Here is a 13,502-nt window from a genome sequence, read left to right as displayed (position 1 = left end):
AATTTTCTGTCTGTCTGTCTGCCTGTCTGCCTGTCTGCCTGTCTGTTTGTCTGTCTGTCTGTCTGTCTTTACCCACAATCATTTTTTTTCTTTCTTTTAACTTTGCACCACATTGTACTGCTTTACCTAGAATCCTGTGCGTGTGTGTCTGTGTGTGTGTGTGTGTGTGTGTGTGTGTGTGTGTGTGTGTGTGTGTAAAACCTCAGATTAAAAGGAGCACAAGTCCTTCTGACCAATCAGAATCTAGAATTTAACAACACTGTGGTCTAATTCCAGTTAAGCCTACAACATGAAAAGGAATACAAGATTATTAATAAATGTAATAAGAACTATAATCTATTTCTTTGTGGTAACAGTAAATCTGCTTCATTACACCGCCTCAGTGTGTTACATTCCGTATAAAAGTGCTTATTTTAGTTGGAATGATACACATTTTATTTATAACAAATATGATACATATTTTATTATTTTTATTATATTTTATATTTTGTTACACTCATTAAAGCTTCCCACATGTGAATCCTGGGTTGTGTAGTTAGAGCTTTCACACTGCTCCTACTTTGTCCAGGGTTAACACCTAATCCTGGTGATCTTCATTATCTGATGTTTTACACTGTACATTCCTACAACAATGCTGCAACCTTCTTCTAATTTGCATATTTGTGTATCAACATTCCTGATTGGATAAATTCAGCACCCGGGCACTTTAAATAACGACCTGTCTGATCCTCAGTGTTTTGGTGGCTGTGTTGTCAGGCCTGTGAAAGTGTTCCGGTTGCTGGGGATGGACACGGTGGAGGAGGACATTTACTTCCACGCTAACAGCAAGCTCAAAATCTACAAAGCTGTGATCAAGAGCAGACTGTTCCCTCTGTCCAGAGATAGTCAGGATGCTGCTCTAAGTCTATAGTAGCTAAGTGAAATTATTCACTAAAACCTGAGAACCTTAGACTGACAAAACCATCCAGGTAGAACAGTCTATAGCACTCTTTAGGGAACCCGAGTGGTAACAACACCACAATCTGACCAAAGTCTCAGCAGCAGAGAGGCATGATGTAAAGCTTCAGGATGGACCAGGCGAGTCCAGAGAGCACAATAGAGTCAGGGTCATGAGCCAGGTGAGTACAGGGTCTGATCTACACTGAGGAATCCTGCTGTTTTTAATCCTTCTGACTGAATACAGAGCTTTGGTTTTGTTTTCATTTGCTTTTTTTGTCTTTTTCAGTTTATATTAATATATTAATTTTTACTTTTATCTCATTTATAAATTTATTTTGTTTTGTTTGTTTTCTTGTTGATCTAGGGCAGGGATCGGCAACCTTAAACACTCAAATGCCCCTTTTCCACCGAGGCAGTTTGAGTGCTGGTTCGGAGCCTAATTTTGAACCAGTTCTTTCTTTTTCGACAGCCAAAGCACCGGCTCTGAATCAGGAAAAGTGGTTCTTAAGTAGCACCAAAACGTTGCTGGTCAAGACTTAAGAACCACTTGTGTCAGGGGCTGTGGGCAGGGCTACTGTTAGCGCATTTGATAATGTACCTTAAGTATACTAATGTTTAATACACTTTTACTTTACCACAATATGATATATTATCAGCACACATGATAGTAAGTAGCTACATGCTAAGGCTAACTTTTGTCTGTGTTAATGATAAAATAACGTTATGTACTTTCTCGATAACAACCTCCGTTTATACAGATTACATGGAGCTGCACGTACACGTTGGATTCGCCGCGTTTGGATGTTAATGTAGGTTCACAAAGCCATGAGCATTAACAGTAAAGCAACATCCGCCATTGTTGTTGTGTTTGCCGCTGCTGCGCTAAAGTTGCTGGGACACGTGACACGTATACAGTGACGTCAGACTCGGCTCTGTGATGCTCTCTAACCGATGGAAAGGCAAACCGGTTCTTAGAAGGTTCCCCAGTGGAACCAACTTTGAACCAGCGCCAGTGCTAGCTCTGAACCAGCACCCGGTTCTTTTTGGTGGAAAAGGGGCAAAAGAGCCACTTGGACCCGTTTCCCACAGAAAAAAAAAACACAGGGAGCCACAAAACCCTTTTGACATCTAAAATGAAGATAACAGCCGCATATATGGTTTTTTACCTTTATGGAAAGTACAGAAAAAACTGTAGTGTGTTGCATTTATGAAATCAATGAAATGCTACAGAGTAAACGAAATTTGTCTGCAAGCAGTTTCAACTAACCTTAACAAAAAAGACGCTGGGTTGAAGGTTACTTTCAAATAAAATGTTCAATGTCTAATCGAGTCTTCTTCGTATTCATGACATAAAAATTTTAACTTGCCGGCTGCAGCAAACCAAACATGCGTCTGCTTCTGTGTCGGATTTCACAAGTCGGCAATTGACGCATATATGACGCATATTTTTAAGCGACAAACAAATTAAACATGGTTTATTTTAATGTTACAAGAGCGTCATAATCTTAGAATTTAGAATTACATTTTTTAAAAAACTAACTAACTAAATTAAAAAAAAAAATTCAATTAAATGTTCATTTTCCAATCTACAGGGAGCCACAGCAGAGGGATGAAAGAGCCACTTGCGGCTCCGGAGCCGCGGGTTGCCGACCCCTGGTCTAGTGAAAACAAGTCTCATGAATTTGGGAAATTATCACATGAGCATGAAATAATTTGTAATTTTCCAACAATATTTGTTTATTTTCTGAAAGAAAGCAAGATATTAAATGTTGTGATACCTAAAAAAAATTAGATACTTACCTAAAAAAAGAACTCACATCATCTTTACTTTACTTAAAAAATCTTGTGAAATTGGAAAATTATGACATGAGCACAAGTTACGTTTTTGTTTTAACAAGATTCTTTTTTGAGACAAAATGAGATAATAGATGGTTTATGAGAGATAATTAAGATTTTCTTCTTATGGTTTTATAATCATGAAATACAGAGACCTTAAAATCTCTAAAAACTCATGAAAATGGATTTTTTTTCTGAAATAGTTTGTGTTTTGGTGGGCACGGTGGCTTAGTGGTTAGCACGTTCGCCTCACACCTCCAGGGTTGGGGTTCGATTCCCGCCTCCGCCTTGTGTGTGTGGAGTTTGCATGTTCTCCCCGTGCCTTGGGGGTTTCCTCCGGGTACTCCGGTTTCCTCCCCCGGTCCAAAGACATGCATGGTAGGTTGATTGGCATCTCTGGAAAATTGTCTGTATTGTGTGATTGCTTGAGTGAATGAGAGTGTGTGTGTGTGTGCCCTGTGATGGGTTGGCACTCCGTCCAGGGTGTATCCTGCCTTGATGCCCGATGACGCCTGAGACGCACAGGCTCCCCGTGACCCGAGGTAGTTCGGATAAGCGGTAGAAAATGAGTGAGAGTTTGTGTGTGTTTTTTTAATGAAACAATATAGTAAATGGTGCACATTCAGATAATTACCTAAAAAGACATTACACCATGCCATTTACTTTGAGGAAAAACAAACTCTTGTGAAAATGTAAAATCTTTCTTTCTTTCTTACTTTCTTTAATTTTTCTGTTTGTGTGTTTCAGGATGTATTCGTGGGCATCGTATAAATCTTTGTTCCTGCAATAAATCTCTGTCCCTGCCCTCTGCTGATAGCGAAGGTGAGGATGAAGATGATTATGATGAAGAAGAGGACAGTGTGATCTTAGCAGACTCGGAGATTCAGTTTGTGAGCGGTGACGTCACACACCCTCAGGCTGAGAGCAAGGACGCCATCATCATTCACTGTTTGGGTATGTGAAGAAAAAACATGCCAAAATATCTGATGTTCCCATAGCAACAATATCCATGAGTCATCAGTGGCATTTAAGTTTTAAGTGTGTGTTAAATGTGTCCCTTAAAGGTGGGGTCTCCGTTGTTTGAGAAATGCTTCAGAAAACTGAGTCGGGACGACAAACAAAACAAAAACAAAACAAACGTGTAGCCAATGAGCAGAAAGGGGCGTGTCTTGTCAATATGGGCGGAGAGAGTGTTCAGTGCGCATGTGTAACATTAGCAGAAAGCGGTTTTAACATTGACATGGAGGATAAAAACAAAGAAAGAAAGAAAAGAAAGGCTTACGATAAGGTAAGAAGTAGGACGTGTTAATATAGGATCAGCTTTCCAGCGCTGGAGAGAACTGAAGGAGCAGGAAGTTGTTCACATATTCACAGATTGGAGTTTCCTGAGTCAATAACTCCTGAGCTAAACGCTGTTACTACACAAATAACACCTCTTTTCTATCGTAGTAATGTAGAGACGCAGCTACAACCGTGTTTTGTATAGTAACAGTGTTTAGCTCAGGAGTTATTGACTCGGGAAACTCCAATCTGTGAATATGTGTCCAACTTTACTTAAGACGCCGAGGCGCTTTTTTCCTTCTCGATAGGAGAGTAACGTTGGTTTTGCTTTGTTACACAGAACTAATATATGTCTTTGTCCTTTACATGATTATGCTTGTGTGTCATTTTTGCTTGTTTGTTTATCTGCAATCGTATTGTTCTTCACTTCAGCTGTGATAAAGACACATTTCTTTCTATTAGTTGCCTGGGTTACGTATGTATGTGTGGGCGGAGCTATCAATACAGGGGTGGGACCCATTTGGGTTAGGGGCGTGTTTGTTTTGGTGATTTCAAATGTCAACATTGGCTTTCAAACAACGGAGACCCCACCTTTAATGTCTATTTACTTTTCTTTTTCTTTCTGTCCTCCTTACTATCTTCCTTATGTTTTTCTTTATGTCTTTCTTTCTTTCTTTCTTCTGATATAGAGCAGATAGGAATATAAAAAACATAAATACAGTACAAAAAAAAATAGATATTGTTGGCAGAACAATATGACATTATTATTATTAATTATTATTATATAGTATTTTCTCATTTTTCAGGTTTTTACATATAAGTTGAATATTTATTGATAAAAACACACAAGGTTGCTCACATGAAAGACACAGTCCTTTGAAGATATGAATTTTTTTTTAAGCCTGTGTGTGTGTGTGTGTGTGTGTGTAGATGATTCTGGAAAGTGGGGAAATGGTGGCTTGTTTACAGCTCTGTTGCGCCGTTCAGTGGAGGTGAAGAATCAGTATGAAATGGCCGGACGCAAGTACGGTGAGTAAAATGTCCAGATCCTTCAGAGACTCGTCGTCAGCGACGTCTCCAGATTAACACACCTGATGCTCCGTTTCAGACCTGGATATCGGGGACGTGCTGCTGATTCCCATCACGACAAGCAGTCGAGAGCGAGCGGAAAAGACTTTGTGAGTCATAACTCAACCAGCTCCTTGTTTCTCAGCATCTTCTGCTCTTTGTCCTCTGTGTTCGAGGTGTGCGTGGGATTTTAAAAAATCTCTGCTGCTCTGCTCAGTTTCTGTACATGCTGTAAACCTCCCACTGTCACCTGACCTCAACCAGGACACTGCACTGTGGGACTCAGGTCTGAGCTCACTTTCCTTTTGTCTGTGTGGGAATCACAATAAGCCCCCAGGAAGGGTCACACTTAAACACTTAAATACACTACACCATACTGTCCATCACTCTCAGTATTTCAACATTTCTACACTCTTCTTTCTTTCTTTCTTTCTTTCTTTCTTTCTACCACTTTTTTAAATTAATTTCTCCCTTCCTTCCTTTCTTTCTTTCTATATTGAGAGAGATTACATTACGTCCCTGTGTGAAAACAAACTCCTTCAGTATGAAGACACTCCAGTACGCACCACAGCAGCAGCTTGTCTTATTTATTATTTTTTATATGCTCAGCTGACACAGTAAGATCATTTCACACTGAACACTGAAGACAGGCATGTGACTGTGTGACTTGTAGCGCTTTTGCTTGCAGTCCTTTAACCCTGTGAGCTGTTCGATATTCCCGTCTTGTAAACACACATGTGTTACATTTCCTTCCTCGTGTCACTACAGGTGACTCTGATCGTGGCACAAAGGAGATATAAAAGCAACAAGCTGTCAGGGATTAGCCTCGCTGCCCTGGAGGAGGGGCTCAAGAAGATCTACAGAACTGCCAAGGCCAAGAATGGTAAAGATCCTGCTCATGAATGCTCACTTCAAAATATTTATTTTATATATTATATATTTATGTTCAGAGCCAAAGGGAACAGTGATATTTTTGTAAATGTTAAGACATAAGATCGTAATCATACAGACGGGAAAACTTTGAAGAGAGGGATATCTAAAGTTTTAGAGTGTTGATGCAGTTTTTCTTGATCCGGTTCTTTTTCCAGCAAGCGTCCACCTTCCACAAATCGGGGAAACCACTAAAGACTTCAGCTGGTACGGCACTGAGAGACTGATACGCAAGCATTTAGCCTCGCGAGGCATTCCCACCTTCGTGTATCCTTCCACATGCATCTGTAAGACAGAATAATACCAAAAATATATATTTTTATAATAATAGTAATTATAAATTACTCTCACAAAAGCCATGATGGAAATATTGTATTTACGAGTGGAACACACATGAACACCACCACAAAGTCGTAATTACGAGCAGGATTTTCTTTAAGCTCTGAGTTTCCCAGTCTTTCACAGAAAAGAAGCTCAAAATCTGAATTCAGTTATTTCCGGTTACTCTGTGTTTGGTTTACGATGCTAGTTACTGAAGTACAAGCAAACTGGCTAATATTTACACAGATTACGATACAATACATAACGATAAAGTTTATAGCAAATAACATAAAGTGAAACACACCTGAACGCATTATTGTACCTTGCTGTATTTTTAGTAGCTAATCAACTGAAGGTTCACCTCCATCTCGCTCCGACGAAGACGACTTGAACGCATCTGACGTCATAATTATGACTTCACGTCTCGTAAATTCCATACCAACTTCCCAGGAGGATTTGAACACAACGCTACATTACACATAAGCTCCGCCTCATTAAATTGTTTAGACAGCATTAAGACCTGGATGGCAAAAAATGTCCTTGACAAAACTGGGGTCATTATTTTTGGCTCTCAAAAAAATTGCACCCGTCTGGGAAGTAACTTGGGCTTATACTCGCCATATGTAAAGTCTTTTGTAAAAAATCTGGGGGTGATCTTTGACTCTGAACTCAATTTTGAGAAGCCAATTAGCTCTGTTGTTAAGAACAGTTTCCATCAACTGAGAATTATTTCCAAACTGAAACCAATGTTCCAGGATCTAGAAAAGGTCATACATGCATTTATATAATCTTGATTGGATTACTGTAATTCTCTTTATATTGGTCTCCCCCATTCCTCTCTAAATCAGCTACAGTTAGTTCAGAATGCAGCTGCCAGGTTACTTATCACATTACTCCAGTGTTAGCTTCCCTACATTGGCTCCCAGTTTATTTTAGAATAAAGTTTAAAATTATTTTAACTGTTTTTAAAGGTCAAGCACCCATTTACATTTCTGAAATTATTCACCCTTATTCAGCATCCAGATCTCTCAAGTACAATAATCAAGCTCTTCTTCAGGTTCCTCGATCACGGTTGAAATCTAAAGGTGATAGAGCTTTTGCAACAGTTGCGCTCGCTCTCTGGAACCAGCTTCCTTTTAGTATAAAGAATGCGTCTTCTGTTGGGGTTTTTAAAAAACAGTTAAAAACCCATCTGTATTGTCAGGCTTTTCCTGTTGAGTTTTAATTTGTCTTTTCTTTTTGAACTTTCATATATTTTACCCGTTTTATTGTGTATTAATTGTATGTTATGTCTCTGTACAGCACTTTGGTCAGCTAGAGCTGAATTTAAATGTGCTTTAGAAATAAACTTACTTACTTACTTTTCTTTTGTTTGCCAAGTAGGGAAGTTAAAGGTACAAGATGGTACACTTGTAAAGGTACACTTGTACAATTGTTCCTCTCATTAAAATATTGTTGTTTTCTCGTTCCCTTTCATGTTGCGCCTTCACCCCTAGACGGGGCGTAACAGTGGTATGAGAACATTTTGAGAATGATTATTTTAATGCGAGTAGAACAGGTTTGAAACAGGACCAGCCACCTTTAGCACATTCACAGAGCTGCTTGAAGGAAAACAGAACTTCAGCAACAAACAAGAGGTTTGTCATATGCCTGTGCTGCAAAATATTACAAGCATGAATTTCAAAAAAATAAAGAAATAAAATAATGATAAAATAAAACCTCAGCACTCTGATACTGTCACTACATGACTAATTTGGACCTTTTCCAATAGTACAAACAAATAAGAATCTTTTTGACTCTGCATCCTTTGTTGGTGTTTGTTGGGAAATTGAAAGTTTTTTCCATTAAAGGAATAAAACAATTTAAATCTGCATGAAAATCATTAACTTCTGACTAACACCGGACACCAAAAAAAACCAAAACACATTTCTGATAAATTGTCTGCCTTTTCTTCCAGCTTGTTGACCTGTCCTGTACAGTGTCCTGGGTTTGTAGACAATGATCCACTTTCTCTCTGTTTCTCCTTAACCTCTCTGTACGTATGATGGAGATAAAGAAGACCTCATGAGCTCACGGGTCACTCACATAGTAGCTGAGGCGGAAAGTCCAGCTCATACCCAGGTATAAAGTATTTTACTCTTTAATTATTATTACACTTAAGGAACAATACAGTAAACAAGGAACTTTTTATGTTAATGTTTCTTTAACTGCTAACATTTAACATGTGAGATAACGTGAACAGGAGCTCCGTGTTAAAATCTTTATAAACATGTGCTTTTAACTTTCACCTCATCCTTATACATCTTTCTTTATTTCTTTATTTCTTATTTTATTACTTTCTTTCTTTCTTTTTTATACCAGGATGAACAGATTTTGTCCGAAAATCCGTAAGGTTCACGGCTGTAAAAAGATAATTTACACACAGTCATCTAATGCCAGATTATTTTACTTTACTATATAATTATAACTGTTAAAGAAATGCATGTGGAACAGATCAGGTTTCAGACAGAAATACATTTCTTTATTAAATTAGACTCCTACAGGTTTGTTTAATAATATATTTTTTTTCTCACAGGGATTTTCTGCAATTAAATTCGATAAATATAAATATATATTATTTCATTTCCCCCCTAATAATCATTGTACACAATATTTGTTGTGCTGCCGGTCCAGTGCTCTGACGAGTTATTTGTGTTTGCTCTCTCTGTAGGAGTTACAGGATATGTGTCAGCAGTATCCTCATGCCATCCTGGTACAGATGAGATGGCTGAGGTCTTGTTTTGTCAACCAGAAAAAAACTCTTCTTCAAAGTACATCCTGAAGTTAGAATAAAGAATAAATGAGAAGGTTTTTGTTTGTTGTTGTTTTTATTATAGAAAAGAATGAATTTGTTCAAGTTATGAAACCTCTGTCTCGTTCTGCTGATGTGTTTTGTGCGGAGAAAATAAAATAATAATATTTATTTCACTTTTTTGTTTTTATTTGTATGTAATACCTTTTTTATGAATATCACCTCTAGTATTCAGTGACACTTCAAATGTTATTACAAGATTTAAAATTAAAACAATACAAATAAATGTTATAAAATAAATAACAATATAATAAAATAATACTAAATAAATTTAACAATAAACTGGTATATCTAAACAAAATGTTACATACACACACACACACACACACACACACACTGTAAAAACACAATGAATGCACGTTGTTATGCACATTTTGTTATGCACATGTACAGCTTTTCAGCTAACAGAATTCAGTGGAAAGATAAAACTAGTCAACATACAAAACTGTATAAATTCTATATGCCACAGGTAATCAATGTAGTAGCATTAGCAATAGCTACATAGCACAGCATGAGAGATATGTTAGCCTGTTTCATTACAGTACATGCTATATACTCTTAGCAAAATGACTTAGTCTTAATACCTTTTGTGCCATTTTTCCATCTTTTTCTTATTATTAGCCTACAATTTGCACTAAGTTCTAAGTTCGCTTGCACCATCTTCCTGCTACTCTCATTACAGACGTCATTGTCACCTAAAGAGGTGTCAACTGTAAATAAACACCACCCATCCTTCTTGTATTGCCCAGTAAGAAACTGCCACTGAGAATTGTAGAGAAAAACAGAAGTAGTGATGAAACGCTACAAACTCTACAAAGTCCTGGGTGTTTACTTTCATATGAGCTCCATATTAACACCACTGTGGAGTGAGACATGAGGAAGACGTTCATCAACGTGGACACAAAAAAACAACAGGAGGAAATTAATTTTTTGGCCTTTGGGGAAAAAAGTAAAACCTGACTGAAATTCAGCAGTTAAATTAAATAAATATTGTCTTTCTTAAGACAATACAAATAACACGGAAAAACATTAGGAAGAAAATTAGAACTGTATAAACATACACAGGTAATAAAAATAGAAATTCTTTATTCTATAATAATCACACATGCAACAACTACTGACTGAACAGCAGGACCCTTTTAAATTTTATTTAGGTTTTTTTTCTGTAGAAATAGGAGGAGAAAAATGAGTCAAGAAAAAGAAAAATGTATCTGTATGTATGAGTCTTTTTGCTGAAAAATAACAAAACCGAGTAAACGAGCTTGAAGTGTTTCATACAGTGTGTTTAAAAAGTCAGGAATTGATGTGGCTTTATATTTATTGTTTATTAGCTTATGTATTTACACTTTTTATTGTATAGTTATTGTTTTAATTTTAGATGAAAAAATGGATTTGGTGTCAGATGAAAGGGTAGAAACAGTGCTTCTCATTCCTTCTTGCTTTTTCAGACGTCCTGTAGAAATAGTCGGGGTGCCAATACTTTTGGCTCGGGAGGGGGTACATTTAAAACAAAGCTAGAAAGCATTCCCATATGTATCCATATATCACTTCAATTGTATTATAAATGAGAAAATACTTCTAGGATATTGCAGGGTGCCAATAGTTTTGCAGATGCTGTGATTGTGTGTTTTTACAGATTCTCACATTCGGATTGAATCGTCATGACTACAGATTCCTGGCAGCTTGTATTTAGTATCTTCATAAAAAATGAACGAACGGATTCTTATAAATCTTCTTGTTTTTATAGTAACAAACTGGAACGTCTGTGAATCCGTGAGTTGTAAATTCTCTCAGAATTGTGGTGTATTTACTTTTACAAAATAACAGCGGTTCATTTTCCATCTGAAGTAAAAGACATCGACGGCAACGAGAATGGATTTAATCCTCATTAGTGTAAACACGTGTAGCATCATGTAGCGTTAAACATCATGAGTCACGTTTTCATTATGGTCCAAGTTACGAGAACACGAACACACACACACACACACATACACAAACACACACACACAGTGGAACGTGACCTCTTTCACTCTGATGGTTTGCACAGAGGAAGATAAAAGAGAGAGAGATGAAGAAGAAGAAGAAAGTAGAAGAACACTAACAGGTTGTGTTCTTGTTTTGTTTAAAAGTAAAAGCATTGCAGTAATGAACATGCGACACTTCAGGAACAAAGCGACGTAATACATCTAAGGATGAGAAATGAGTTTCTTTACTTCATGTCTCGATTGTGATCAACAGTGAACGACGAATTATATATTACACTTTAAGGTGTTTTAAGCTTTTAACCTCAACTTTAACTTTTCCGTATGATGTTGTGCTACAACCAGGAACTGAAATGGACTTCATTAAGATTATATGTCTTGAATAAACACAAAAATATTGGGGAAGATCGATAGAGTTCTGGAAAAAAGCATCATGCTTGTTAGAAATGACATTTAGAGATGAAATAATTTGGAGCAGAGCCACAATTGTGTCCACAGAAGAAACCCTCCACCCAGAGACTGTGACTAGGTGAAGAAGGAATTAGTCAAAGATGCAAATCCATGAGATTGTGTAGGTCTGATTCCTGAAACAACTGAAACAACCAGAGCCAGGACACTCCACAAAGCTGGGCTTTTGTGAAAGAGCTTGTTTAGCTTGCTGGAAACTCATGAAAGAAACATGTCAAAAATGCTTCTCAAGTCTTAAAACACCTAAATTGAAAAGTCTGACCTTGGTACAAAGTGCTTTGTTTGGAAAAACCCAACACTACTGATCACCCTGAGAACACCATCATCTGTGTGAAACATGGTGGTGGTAGCATAATGGTAGCATCATGTGACTGTAGAAAGGACATTATTCATAATAACACTCTCTGGTGTTTATAACAGTTTATAATCACACCCTCCAGTGTCACCCATATGAGGATGAGGTTCCCCTTTGAGTCTGGTTCCTCTCAAGGTTTCTTCATCTTCTATCTAAGGGAGTTTTTCTTCACTACAGTCACCTCAGTCACCTCAGACTTGTTCATTAGGGATAAATACAAACATATTTATATATAAGTCTAATATTAAACTTTTTGTACGATATTTCTAATGTTCTGTAAAGTTGCTTTAACACAATGTTCATTGTTAAATACAAATAAAATTAAATTGAATGTAGCAGGGATGCTCATATATCAACAAGCAAATGGGATACTGGTCAGGAGTGAAAGAGAGATACTGTAGATGACAGGCCCATTCTAGAAGATACCTTCTTCCAGACATCTTCTAAAAGGAAGTGTAAATCTGTTGGGATCACAAAACAACCACGACTAGAGCTAGGATACTCCACAAAACTGGGCTTTTAAGGAAGAATGGTCAGAATATGGGAAAAAATAGGTTTAGCTGTTGGAACTCCTCCAGTCTTTAAAGACCTAAATTGATAAATTTTATCTTGGCTTAAAGCATGTCATTGGGTGGAAACTCAACACTGCTCATCATCCTGAGATCATCATCAGTGTGAAACATGGTGGTGGTAGAATCATGTGGCTGGAATGTTTATTTATCAGCAGGTAAATGGAAAACTGGCCAGAGTTGAAGGAGAGATGGTTCGGATAGGGAAATCTTTAAAGACACCTTATTCCAGACGTCTTCTAACAGGACAATGATGCGAAGCAAAACACCAAAGTTAGGGCTTGAAGCTGACTGAGAATCTGTGGGAACTTGAACTTGAAACTTGAAACCTTGCTGTACACCTACTGTACAAGCATTTCATTGGGGGTTGTGGGGGGGTAAAAACATCTTCAAATGGCTGGGTGTGTTAAATAAATACACTCCAGATGCAGAGGAGAGAAATGAGAAACACATGGAGGACTGTGTTGTGACATGTATATAAACTGTTAGAATGAGCACATTATCTTAGCTGGTGTTCGCAGTTGTGTTTCGTTTCTGTCAGGAAGCTTTTCTTTGACCTTCTTTTCCTTCCTGACTCTAAACTGCTCAGACAGTTACGACCTCAGCATCATCAAACCACCATCTCTTTATCACTGAAACCTGCTGCTTCTGCATTTCTTTGTCCTACTTATTTTTTGTCGTCGTATTTTCCGATACTAGAGATCTCTGGTCTGCTTCAAGACTTTAATGACAAAGATGAAATTTAATGTTATCGACTTATTCTTGATAAAATCCTACTTTATAAAATTAATAAGAAAGTCTGAAAAAAACAAACGACTCTTTAACCTACTGTTTTCATTTATTTATTTGTTTGTTTATTGTCTGTATTGTCTTATCGCAGGAATTAGTCTACTGCATTGTTG

At 37.4% G+C, this 13,502-nt stretch overlaps 1 pseudogene; it reads left to right on the top strand.

Moving 5' to 3' along the window:
• The window catches only part of LOC132844200 (chromodomain-helicase-DNA-binding protein 1-like), an 8,939-nt pseudogene extending 2,039 nt beyond the window's left edge, over nt 1-6,900 (top strand).
• The last annotated feature ends 6,602 nt before the right edge of the window (nt 6,901-13,502 follow it).

The sequence above is a fragment of the Tachysurus vachellii genome, chromosome 4 (assembly GCF_030014155.1).
Source record: "Tachysurus vachellii isolate PV-2020 chromosome 4, HZAU_Pvac_v1, whole genome shotgun sequence".
In the NCBI taxonomy this organism is placed as follows: Eukaryota; Metazoa; Chordata; class Actinopteri; order Siluriformes; family Bagridae; genus Tachysurus; species Tachysurus vachellii.
This window is presented reverse-complemented; position numbering and strand designations above follow the sequence as displayed.